The sequence below is a fragment of the Triticum aestivum genome, chromosome 3A (assembly GCF_018294505.1).
Source record: "Triticum aestivum cultivar Chinese Spring chromosome 3A, IWGSC CS RefSeq v2.1, whole genome shotgun sequence".
NCBI lineage: Eukaryota > Viridiplantae > Streptophyta > Magnoliopsida > Poales > Poaceae > Triticum > Triticum aestivum.
Genome location: NC_057800.1, coordinates 469247551 through 469261513, shown reverse-complemented (window position 1 = coordinate 469261513; position 13963 = coordinate 469247551).

The following is a 13963-nucleotide window of genomic DNA, read 5'->3' as shown; positions in this document are numbered from 1 at the left end:
CCTGCTTCAGAGTCCGCATTTCAGTCGGTCAGTGAGACAAAGCCTGTTCATATTCACTCGACTGACCCCAATGCTGCTCCGACCCACATCTCAATAACACTCGATAGCAAATAGGAAGAAGCGCTCATTCAGTTCCTCCGTAAGAACTGGGACATCTTCGCATGGAAACCATCTGACATGCCGGGTGTACCAGGGAACTGGTTGAGCACCGTTAGCGAGTCGACCCAAAAGTAAAACATGTAAAAGAACATCTCCATCAGTCCGCCGTGAAGAAGAGAAAGGCAATTGGCGAAGAGGTGGCTCGGGTTTTGGCAGCTAAGTTCATCCGTGAGATATACCACTTCGAGTGGCTCACCAATGTTGTTATGGTCCCCAAGAAAGATGATTCACTTTGTATGTGTACCGATTTCAAACACATCAATCGGGCCTGCCCGAAAGATCATTTCCCTCTCCCCCGCATCGACCAGATCATCGACTCAACTACGGGGTGTGAGCGTTTGTCCTTTTTGGATGCGTATTCCGGGTACCATCAGATCTGACTGTATGGACCCGATGAAATAAAAACAGCCTTCATCACCCCATTCGGGTGCTTTTGCTATGTCACCATGTCCTTTGGTCTTAAGAATGCTGGTGCCACATTCACGCGCATGATTCAGAAGTGCTTGCTCACTCAAATCAATCGGAATGTGGAAGCATACATGGATGATATCATGGTCAAGTCACGCAAAGGTTTCGACCTGCTGACTGACCTCACCGAAACATTTGCTGACTTAAGAAGATATGACATCGAGCTCAATCCGTCAAAATGCACTTTCGGAGTCCCAGGTGGAAAGTTACTTGGTTTTCTCGTTTCCGAACAAGGAATCGACACAAACCCAGAGAAGATTGGAGCAATTCTCTGAATGAAACGCCTTGTGCGTGTGCATGATGTTCAGAAGCTTACTGGTTGTTTGGCTGCACTGAGTCGATTCATCTCGTGTCTTGGTGAAAATGCATTGCCTCTTTACCGACTGATGAAGAAATCTGACAAATTCGAGTGGACTCCTGAAGCCGAAGCAGCGTTTGTAGATCTCCAAGCCATGCTTTCCACCTAGCCGGTGCTTGCTGCTCCGGTCGGCAAAGAGCCTCTACTGATGTATATTGCAGCCATAGGACAAGTTGCCAGCACAGTGCTCATAGTCGAGTGGGAGGAAGAAGGCAAAGCGTATAAATTTCAGCGCCCAGTGTACTATATCTCTGAAGTCTTGACCCCGTCCAAGCAAAGGTATCTGCATTATCAGAAGCTTGTCTATGGGATTTGTCTGACCATGAAGAAAGTTGCACATTACTTCACATACCACTCAATTTTAGTCGTCAGCGATGCTCCGTTATCGAAAATCCTGAACAATCGAGATGCAACCGGTTGAGTGGCCAAGTGGGCGATTGAATTCCTCCCTTTGGATATCAAGTTCGAGGCAAAAAAGGCGATCAAGTCTCAGGCAATAGCAGATTTCCTGGTCGAGTGGATCGAACAGCAGCAACTGACTCAGATTCACTCGGAACATTGGACTATGTTCTTTGATGGATCCAAAATGTTGAATGGCTCTGGTGCTGGTATCCCCAAGAGGTGACAATCTCAGTTATGTCCTCCAGATTCGCTTCGATTCTTCAAACAATGAAGCTAAGTATGAGGCACTTCTGTGTGGGTTGCGTATGGCCATCTCACTCGATGTTCGTCGCCTGATGGTCTACGGCGACTCAGACTTGGTGGACAATCAAGTGATAAAGGAGTGGGATATCGGGAGCCCATCTATGACTGGTTACTGCAATGCAGTAAGGAAACTAGAGAAGAAGTTCGAGGGGTTAGAAACCCATGCCTTTGCCTCCTAAACCATCCAAGAAAAAGGATGATGAGGATTTTGAGCGCTTTGCTGAAATGATTAGACCTATCCTTTTTCGTATGCGTTTGACTGATATGCTTAAAATGAATCCTTATGCTAAGTACATGAAAGATATTGTTACTAATAAAAGAAAGATACCGGAAGCTGAAATTTTCACCATGCTTGCTAATTATACTTTTAAGGGTGGAATACCAAAGAAACTTGGAGATCCAGGAGTACCAACTATACCATGCTCCACTAAAAGAAACTATGTTAAAACTGCTTTATGTGATCTTGGAGCCGGTGTTAGTGTTATGCCTCTCTCTTTATATCGTAGACTTAATTTGAATAAGTTGACACCTACTGAAATAACTTTGCAAATGGCTGATAAATCAACTGCTATACTTATCGGTATTTATGAGGATGTGCATGTTATGGTTGCAAACGTTACTATTTTAACGGACTTTGTTATTCTTGATATTCCCGAGGACGATAGTATGTCGACCCTTTCTGAATACTGCAGGGGCTGTTATTGATTGCAACAAAGGCAATGTCACTTTTCATGTTAATGGTAATGAGCATACGGTACACTTTCCGAGGAAACAACCTCAAGTCCATAGTATCAATTCTATTGGAAAAATTTCAATGATTACTATTGGAGGTTTTGAATTTCCTCTTCCTACTACCAAGAATAAATATGATATTCTTATTGTTGGGGATGTGCATATCCCAATTGAGGTAACCTAGTGTTATTCGAAATTTCTCCTGTTTCATGCAATTCGGAATGAGTTTGTTAACAAGACTTGATCAACCTTGTTAGTGAATTCCTTTTGATGAACATGAGATGGATGAAGTGAGAAAGCACAACCTTCTGTACCCTCTTTTTACTTTCTGCTATTTATATTAAATAAAGTAAAAATAGTATTTTCTATCTGTTTTCTGAATTACCCTTGCAATAAAAAAATACCCTGAAAATGAAAGTTCTCCAAATGCCCTGAAAATTTAATATGATTTTTTAGAATATTTGAGAATTATTGGCACCGAGAACACACCAGGGGGGCCCACCATGTCCCCACGAGGGTGGAGGGCGCGCCCACCCCCTGGGCGCGCCCCCTGCCTCGTGGACCCCACGTGGGTCTCCTCCACTTATTCTTGCACCCACACACTTCGTCTTCCTCCAAAAAAATCATCCACGAGCTCAAACCCGTGTTCTAGCTCATCTTGCTGTCATTTTCGATCTCCTTGCTCAAAGCTCCATTCACAAAACTGCTTTGGGGGATTGTTGTTTGGTATGTGACTCCTCCAATGGTCCAATTAGTTTTTGTTCTAGTGCTTTATTTATTGTAAAAAATTTACTGCTTAGGTGACCCTGTTCTTGAGCTTGCATGTCAAATTTATGTGGTCAAAAGTAGTTTTAATGCATGATATAGCCTCTAGGCACTTGAAGGAGTAGTTGTTAGTAATTTTGTTGAGTTTGGTTCACTTTTATTTTAAGTTACTAAAAATTTCAGAAATTTTCAGAAAAAGACGAAGAGATTTTTGAGGGGCTCATTGAGCCGAAGCTCGAAGGATAAGAAAAGTGAAGAGAATAAGAAGCCCAAGTATAATCTCCCTCGTACTGCGAAGGTTCGGCCATGTGAATGGCCTTGTGATGAGTTCTTGAGAGAAGCCGGGATTTATGAATATTTTTATTATTTGGCTGAGAATTCAGGCCTCACTGACTTCCTCCACGACCAGCGTGAACAGTATCTCTTACTCACCAGTATTTTTGTGTAAAATTTTCATTTCCATACTAGGAGATCGCCACCTTCGATGGAATTTTATTTATATGATGAGCATAAGGAGATGTCACTTTATGATTTTTGCCGGGTTTGTAGGATACCCTTTGAGGGCAGCATAGAGGAACCACATCGTAATGATGTGGAGGGATTTATTGATATGATTGTTGTAGGGGAAACGAGGAAAGTTTCCGATGCAAGAATCACTAGCATACATTTTCCTGTTCTACGTTACTTTGCAATATTTGCTAGTAGATGCTTAATTGGTCGCGGGAACTGTGGAAATCTTAGTGCCCCTGATATTGTTATTTTGCGCCATGCTTTGTTTCGTGATACCACTTTTAGTTTAGGTGCTATTGTTGCTAAACGGTTAAATCTGAACCGTACAAAGGGTCCTGTCTTGGGAGGCATCTTCGCCTCGCGCCTTGCTGCACACTTTAACATACCTATTAGGCATTATGAGAAAGAGGAAAAGTTGATGCCTCGTATTTTTCTAGATTATAAGAGTATGGTAGCACATGATTTTATTGTTAAGAATAAGAAGAAGCTGCTTAACTATAGACTAATATTTGATAAGAATTACTTTGAGACTATTACCTTGTCTGCTCCCTCCTTGTTCAACATATTTTCAGGCACATACCTTGTTTTGTCGGAGGCCATTCAGGCATACCAGAGCCTGACATTAGCTCCAGAGCCGGAGCCACTATCTGATCCCCACCGCCAGTCTGTTTATCAATGGGACCCGGAGGAGATCGCCAACTAGTGGCAACCCGAGGACCCTCCTCAGTACACCAGAGAGGGCAGCTTCGATCCATGGGCATAGACCAACTTAGGCCAAAAGCCTAAGCTTGGGGGAGTGCGTATCTCTCACCGACATTACATTCATGTTCACACGCTCATGCCAGTTGTCGGTGCTCATACTTTTTCATTATGTCATCCATGCTAGTTTATTTTCTGTTTTAAGCTTTCTTCTTGTGTGTTTGAAAAACCTTAAGAAAAACAAAAAAAATTAGTTGTAGCTTTTAGCTAGTTTACTTTACATGCTTGTAGTAGTAATAATTAAAAGAAAACCCAAAAAGATTTCTCGTTCTTCTTTTGCTTGTTGGGACCTTTCTCGTGTAAATAGTTTTATTTCCTTTCTTTTCTTTGGGGGTCGAGAGGAGAAGACCACAATGAAAATGTTGAGTGGCTCTCATATGCATTATTGTTGATCTACCAAAGAGCCCATATTACCTTGTCTTCTCCCTTGAATTGAATGCTTGTATATTCCAGCTTAGTCCAATGCACGTGCACTGTTATTATTATCCACACCGTTCGATCGTGCAAGTAAAAGGCAATAATGACGATATATGATGGACTGATTGAGATGAGAGAAGCTGGCATGAACTTGACCTATTTTGTTTTTGTAAATATGATTAGTTCACCGTTCCTCATTCAGCCTATTATGAATGAAACATTTTTGCAATGACAATTAGAGATTATAGTTGCTCATCTCATGCTTAATTAGCTAGGAGTTTATAATGGTTCACCTTGCGTGCCAACATGCTAAAATGGTTGTGATGTGGTATGATAGGGTGGTATCCTCTACTTTGAACGATCCGAGTGGCTTGACTTGGCACATGTTCACGCATGTAGTTGAAACAAAATCAGCATAGCCTCCATGATATTTATGTTCATGTTGAATTATATCCTACTCATGCTTGCACTTAGTGTTGATTAATTTTAATGCATGTTCATGACTATTGTCGCTCTCTAGCTGGTCGCTTCCCAGTCTCTTTCTAGCCTTCACTTGTACTAAGCGGGTGTAACATCCCAAATTTTCAATTTGGAATGTTATACACTAGATCATCATTGCATATCATATTTATTGCATTTGGTTGATCCTAGAAATTTTACACAACTCAAGGACCCTCGGAGAGAGTTGGGGATTTCGTTATTTTCATAATTGAGTTGTCTCAAATTTTGAAAATAGGATCATTTGATTTTATTTATTTTATCTTCGATTATTTCTATTACAAAAATATGAGAGCGGGAATAAAATGACTTTCCCAAAATAAAGAAATATTGAGGATTTAATAAAAAAATCAATTAAGATTTTATTTTGGTTTTATTTGCTATTTTATTTGAATTTAGGAAAAATGCGTGTTTTTCAAAATTGTATTTAGGCCCCAAATAAATGTTCATCCTGTGCGGCTTGATTTTAGAAGCCGGGGAAATTTTATTTCGGGATTTTTGGAGTCCGTTTAGTATTCCTTTTGTTTTTTTTCTGAGCGTAACTATTTAAAAAACGCAACCGACCTAACGGGCCGTGTCCGACCCGGACACTAGGCCCGTCCGGCTTTATAAGCCAGGGAGGCCCAGCCGGACCCCCCCCCTCAAACCCTAGCCGCCCTAGCCCCGCGCCGCCGCCGCCTTTGCCGCCGCCGCCGCGCTGCGCCGCCGCCCCTCGCCGCTGCGCCCCGCCGCCGCCGGATTCGTCGCTGGAGGTAGACCTCGCCGCAGCCAGTTTTTCCCGAAAAACCATTCGGTTTTTTCGACGGTTTTGTTCGTTTTTTTTAGTTTCGGTTTTTTTAGATGGATCGGATTTTCCGGTTTATTTAATTAGCGAGCGTTCATCCGTTCGTTCGATTTAACAAACGTTTGTCGTTTTTCTTTTTCTCGGATTAAATCTGCGATTTTTCTGATCGCGATTTCTGATCCAATTTTCATTTTAGTCTAACTTTTCGCTCGTTTATCGGAATCAGGCGATTCAAGCGCCTGGAGTTTCGTCTCGAAACCCTCTTTCCATTTAACCAACTCAAACAAGTTTTTGCCACTGTAGTAATTGCCCTAGATCCAGAATAGTAAATGAAGCCTGTTTCTTTTGCCGTTTGTCTTTCGTTGCTTCGTTTGGTTTGATTCTTTTTGCCAACCGGAGTTCTTAAGTTGAACTTTCTGGTTAGACCTCTTATTTGAGTTTTACCTGTGCATTAGTTGAGTACTTATTCTATGCTTGTTAGTTTGTGATAGAGTACCCGGAGTGCGTTGCTTGCTACTTCGAATCGCTAGGTTTCCCGGATCATCAGCAAGGCAAGTAATACTTTGATCATGCTTTCCCACTACCCAGTTTTATTGGATTAGATCAATCCTCACACATTGCATGATTAGGATCTAATTAAATTATGGGTTTGGGAAGTAGATGAGGTAGAACCTATTACCTGTTTATTATCAAACCTTTGGGAGTTACTTCTACGTTTGCTTAGTATGCCATGCTATGCAAGTAGACGTGGATTGGGTGAGTGTCTCCATGACAGATGTGAGATTGTTAATTAATGGTTTATTTAAGGTGGCAACTTAAACACACATCTGTGTGGATTGAAGCACCTGGGTATTCCAGCAATTGCCTGTTTTTCTTTTGGACCGCCACCCAGGATCAAAGGGATCATGAGATTATTCATGCTAGAAACTTCCGTGTGCAGCCACAAGCTATTATGGGCTCTAGCATCGTTGATTAAGTTGTGCGAACTCTTACAGTGGTAGACTAGCAGATGTAAGGGAAACTAGGTGTAACGGTCTACCCGATCGTAAGGTGCTAGCGCTTCTGAAAGACTATGTCTCGGTCATCCGTCTTCTCAAACACCATGCAGTGCGAGAAACCAAACAGGGGCGATCGAGTCTTATGGGGAAAAGTGCGCAAACCTCTGCAGAGTGTATAAACTAATCATGATTAGTCGTGTCCCTGGTTATGGACAACTTGAGTATCTAGTACCTGGATTTCATGTGAATCTCAACATGTTACTCTAAAATTAATTTTGTTGGGTTTTGATTAATGATGATGCTTAATTGGGATTGAGAATGCTCTCAACCATTCTCAATGTTTAACAACTACCATGATAGTTAAATAAAATTTATTCCTTTGCAGTAGGGAAAAATTGGCTTTACACAAAACTGTAACCATAGAGCTTTCCACCAGCCAAATATGCATGTAGAATAGCTTGTTTCATTCCATTACTCTCTATGTGTTACTTTGCTAGCATATTCCATGTGCTAACCCATTTCGGGCTGCAAGGTTAATGTTGCAGACTTTTCAGATGACAATTAAGGAGTTTTTAGGTCGTGGTTCTATACTCAGTGATGCCGTTGGAGTTGATGGACTCACTTATCTTCCAAGCCTTCCGTTGTTATCGTTATTAGATGGCCTTAAGCCATATTTATTGTAATAAGTTCTCTTTTGAGACTTTCGATGTAATAAGTGTGTGATTGCTACTCTGTTATAAATCCTTCAAGTATTGTGTGGTGTCAGCATTACTGATCTAGGGATGACACTTGAGCATAGAGATTGGACCGTTTGAGGTCTGGTCGCTACAAGATGGTATCAGAGGCTACGCTGACTGTAGGACACGACCACTAAGCTAAAGACCTAGATCACTACTCACTCTCTTGTCCTTCTGACTTCTTATCATTTCTACTCTTTTAGGATGGCAGATGCAATGAACAAGTTCACACAACCGGATGAAGATACACCCTTTGGACGTCACTTGAAGGAAGTCACTAGATATCTGAACATAGGAGTACCAAGCTTCACCGGAACCTACAACGCCACTTTACCTGAAGAAGAGCGTTGGATGATTCAAGTTCAAGTTCTAGGAAGGACATTCATGCCGGTCACTGAGCCCTTAGAGTTTTTTTTTGATGCACCAACTTGGAGTATAGGAAAGAGCATGGCAGCTCACATCGCCATGGGACGCATTGGAGAAGTCTACCGCAATGATCTCAAGGATACTATCTACCAGATTTATGGGCGCCGAGATGAACACTGGGAGATGATCAGTACCAGGAAGGATAGATCCATTGCGGCTTTTATCCAGGAGTTAAACCAGCACATTCGACATCAGGAGAACCATATGTGCACCGACATGATAGATCTGAAGAAGGCAAAGAAAAAAATCAAAGAACTGGAGGAAGAACTCAAGGCTACTCGTGAAGATTATGAAGAGGAAAGCGAAGTACTAGTGGACAGGAATGCCGACCTAACAATGAAGATCGGAATATTCATGGGAGGCCCTACACCGGTAGAAGAAGACGAAGAACCCAAGGAGATTCGTCCGGAAGACTACATCATCATCGACGACACCGACTCAGATCCAGATGATAGCGATGATGACTATGTTGATGAAGCTGGAGCAGATATCATGGAGTCTGCAACCGAGGAATATTTCTAGTAGACCACCTCATCAGTAGTAGTAGTCCACCATGTAAATATAGTAGTCCGATCACTTTTGCGATAGTTAGATCGTTTGTATGCCCTTGTTTGATTGATTGAATGAAGTGAATTGTTTGCTTTTGCCTCATGTGCATATGGGTAGTGTTTTCTCTTTAGACCCCCCTCTATTCTTAAATCTCATCTTTTCTAAACCCTCAGATGCCTCCGAGACGTGACCCCGGATTTACCTTTCCACCGGAGCTCACCCAGTTGATCCAGCAGCATAACACATTGATGCAGTTGTTAGTCCAGAATCAGAATCAGGGGAACAACAACAACAACCCACCACCACCACCACCACCACATGTTGATCACTTAGCTCGTTTTCTTAGGCTGAATCCGCCGGTGTTTTCCAGTAGCACCGAGCCGATAGTAGCAGATGATTGGCTCCGCAAGACAGCAAGGGAGTTGACCACAATAGGATGCACCGATGCGGAAAAGGTGAAGTTTGCCGCACATCAGCTTGAAGGACCTGCAGCATCATGGTGGGAGAATTTCATAGCCACTTTCCCTGTCGACACTGTCACATGGGACCAGTTTCAGCAGGCTTTTCGAACTGCCCATGTTTTAGCAGGAGCTATGGCCATGAAGAAGCGAGAGTTTCGCAATTTGCACCAAGGAGGACGGACAGTTGGCCAGTATGTGGAGGACTTTAGTAAACTAGCACGTTATGCCCCAGATGACGTTGGTATGGATGCAGCCAAGCAGGAGAAGTTTCTGGAAGGACTGAATGATGAGTTGAGCATTCAGTTGATGGTAGCAACCTTCAACAACTACCAGGAGTTGGTAGATCGTGCTCTCATGATTGAAGGGAAGCAACAACAGATTGAGAATCGCAAGAGAAAGTATGGACAAGGGAAGCACAATTCAGGAGCCACGTTTTACCCCTAGACCAGGAGGACATTTTCAGCATACCCATGGAGGAGGTAGCTCGCACAATCACAATGGCACCAAGAATGGTAATGGGAATGGAGGAAGCAACGGCCAAAACCGCACCAACCCATTGACCCCAGCCAAGAGAGACCTGAGCCAAGTCACTTGTTTTAAGTGCCAAAAGACCGGACATTATGCCAATGAATGTCCTAAATCCCAGAATGAAAATGGCAATGGAAGCTCTGGGAAGAAGCCGAACCCTTTCAACAGGGGACAAGTGAACCACGTTAACGTGGAGGAGGTTGAAGAGCAGCCGGATGCAGTAATCGGTAAGTTTTTGGTTAAGTCATTTACTGCACTCATTCTTTTCGATACCGGTGCATCGCATTCATACATATCAAGGGGGTTTGTGGATAAGTATAACCTGCCCACCAAAGTTCTTAGAACACCTATGTTAGTAAGCTCACCAGGAGCGGAGTATATGGCTAGCCAAGGATGTTTTCAAGTGCCATTAAGTATAGGTAGGCATGTATTTCCCTCGGATTTGATAATATTGGAATCACAAGGTTTGGATGTAATTCTGGGTATGGATTGGTTGTCGATGTATGGAGGAAACATCGATTGCGCCAGTAAGTCGATCTTGCTTACCACCCCAGAAGGAAGATGGATCAAGTATCTATCCCGGCATGTGCCGAAGAGGACTCAAGTAAATTGTCTAACAGGAGTTGTGCAGGAGGAAGTACCAGTAGTGAAGGATTTCCCTGATGTATTTCCGGAAGAGTTGCCAGGCATGCCACCGGATAGAGATATTGAGTTTTTGATTGAGCTTTTGCCAGGCACAGGGCCAATATCAAAGAGACCATATAGGATGCCCGCAAAGGATTTTGTGGAAATCATGAAGCAGATTAAGGAGTTACTGGATAAAGGATATATTCGCCCAAGTTCATCGCCTTAGGGATCACCAGTACTTCTAGTGGAGAAGAAGGATGGATCGTTAAGGATGGTTGTTGATTATCGATGTTTGAATGAAGTAACATCAAGAACAAGTACCCTCTACCCATGATCAATGATCTGTTTGATCGATTACAAGGAGCTAAGGTATTTTCCAAGATCGATCTACGATCAAGATACCACCAGTTGAAGATTCGAGAATAGGATATACCTAAGACAGCTTTTACCACCAGGTATGGGCTGTATGAGTATACTATTATGTCATTTGGTCTGACTAACGCACCTGCATATTTTATGAACATGATGAACAAAGTATTTATGGAGTTTTTGGATAAATTCGTCATAGTGTTCATTGATGATATCCCGGTTTACTCAAAGAATGAAGAGGAGCATAAGGAGCATTTGCGTTTGGTACTTGGTAAGCTCAGAGAACATCTATATGCCAAATTTAGCAAATGTGAGTTTTGGTTGAAAGAAGTTGGATTTCTCGGACACGTTATATCCGGAGAAGGTATAGCAGTAGATCCCACTAAAGTTGATACTGTGACCAAGTGGGAAGCACCAACAACAGTTGGAGAGATCCGGAGTTTTCTTGGACTCGCAGGATACTACCGAAGGTTTATTGAGAATTTCTCAAAGATTGCGAAGCCTATGACGGAGTTATTGAAGAAGGATACCAAGTTCATATGGACTGAGGAATGTGAGGCTAGTTTCCAGGAGTTGAAGAAACGTTTGGTTACCTCACCAGTGTTGATTTTACCGGCAGACCAAGGATTATGAGGTGTATTGTGACGCTTCACGTCGAGGACTTGGAGTAGTGCTTATGCAGGAAGGAAGAGTTGTTTCCTACGCCTCACGAGAGCTTAAGCCTCATGAGTTGAATTATGCTACGCATGATTTGGAGTTAGCAGACGTAGTGCATGCATTGAAGACTTGGAGACATTTTCTGATTGGAAACCATTGCGAGGTGTACACGGATCATAAGAGTTTGAAGTATATTTTCACACAGAAGGAGTTGAACCTCAGACAAAGGAGATGGTTGGAGCTCATCAAGGATTATGATATGAAATTGCATTATCACCCCGGAAAGGCTAATGTAGTAGCTAACGCGTGAAGCCGTAAGAGCCATGTCAACACCCTAATGATGGGAGATTTACCAAGGGAGTTAGCCAAAAATCTTCGAGAGCTATGTTTGGAAATAGTTCCAAGAGGCCATGTAGCCGCATTGGAGATTCAGTCTACCTTGATGGATAAGATCAGAGAATCTCAAAAGACTGACAAGGAGATTGCTTCTATTAAGGAAAAAATGAGCAAAGGAAAAGCTAAGGGATTTCGTGAGGATGAGCATGATACCTTATGGTTTGAAGACCGTGTCTATGTACCAAATGATTCGGAGATCAGGAAGTTAATTTTATAAGAGGCCCATGACTCACCATATTCGATTCACCCAGGAAATACCAAGATGTATTTGGATTTGAAGGATATTTTCTGGTGGACCGGAATGAAGAAGGATATTGCAGAATATGTAGCGGTTTGTGATGTATGTCAGAGAGTAAAGGCAGAGCATCAGAAGCCAGCAGGATTGCTACAACCATTGTCGATACCCGAATGGAAGTGGGATAAGTTAGGCATGGATTTTATTACAGGATTGCCCAGAACACGTTCAGGCTATGACTCGATATGGGTTGTAGTCGATCGTTTGACAAAGGTAGCTCATTTCATTCCAGTGAAAACTACCTATACCAGTGCAAAGTTGGCAAAGATATACATGACTAGAATCGTTTGTCTGCATGGAGTCCCAAGGAGCATAGTATCAGATAGAGGAACCCAATTTACCCCAAAGTTCTGGAATCAATTGCATGAAACTTTGGGAACCAGACTGGAGTTTAGCACAACTTTCCACTCACAGACTGATGGACAGACTGAGAGAGTCAATTAGATTTTGGAGGATATGCTAAGAGCTTGTGCGCTAGATTATGGATCTAGTTGGGACGAGAATTTGCCGTATGCAGAGTTCTCTTACAACAACAGCTATCAGTCCAGTTTGAAGATGGCCCCTTTCGAAGCCTTGTATGGAAGGAGGTGTAGGACCCCATTGTCGTGGGATGAAGTTGGAGACCGCCAGTTGTTTGGACCGGATCTGATTAAGGAGTCGGAACAAAAACTGAAATTGATTCGCGATAGGCTCAAGGTAGCCCAGTCCAGGCAGAAGAGCTATGCAGATTCTAAATGCAAGGAGACAGTTTATGAAGTTGGAGACAGAGTTTATCTTCGAGTATCACCACTTCGAGGAGTTAAGCGCTTTGGAGTTAAGGGAAAATTAGCGCCACGTTTTGTAGGCCCATACAGGGTTTTGGAGCGTATGGGAGAAGTTGCCTATAAATTGGAATTGCCCGAAGGATTGTCAGGAGTTCACGACGTGTGCCACGTTTCCCAGTTGAAGAAGTGCCACGCAGAGATGACTGATATACCACTGAGAGATACGGTACCACTGGAAGCAATTCAGTTGGACAGTGATTTGACCTATGAGGAGAAACCAGTCAAGATTTTAGAGTATGCTAGTCGAGTCACCCGCAGCAAGGTTATCAAGTTTTGCAAGGTTCAGTGGAGCCACCACACGGAGGATGAAGCCACCTGAGAACGAGAGGAAGATTTGCTGAAGGACCACCCTCACCTATTTTCTAGCCAACCCGAATCTCGAGGGCGAGATTCATCTTAAGGGGGTAGGTTTGTAACATCCCAAATTTTCAATTTGGAATGTTATACACTAGATCATCATTGCATATCATATTTATTGCATTTTGGTTGATCCTAGAAATTTTATGCAACTCAAGGACCCTCAGAGAGAGTTGGGGATTTCGTTATTTTCATAATTGAGTTGTCTCAAATTATGAAAATAGGATCATTTGATTTTATTTAATTTATCTTTGATTATTTCTATTACAAAAATATGAGAGAGGGAATAAAATGACTTTCCCAAAATAAAGAAATATTGAGGATTTAATAAAAAAATCAATTAAGATTTTATTTTGGTTTTATTTGCTATTTTATTTGAATTTATGAAAAATGCGCGTTTTTCAAAATTGCATTTAGGCCCCAAATAAATGTTCATCCTGTGCGGCTTGATTTTAGAAGCCGGGGAAAATTTATTTTGGGATTTTTGGAGTCCGTTTAGTATTCCTTTTGTTTTTTCCTGAGCGTAACTATTTAAAAAACGCAACCGACCTAACGGGCCGTGTCCGACCCGGACACTAGGCCCG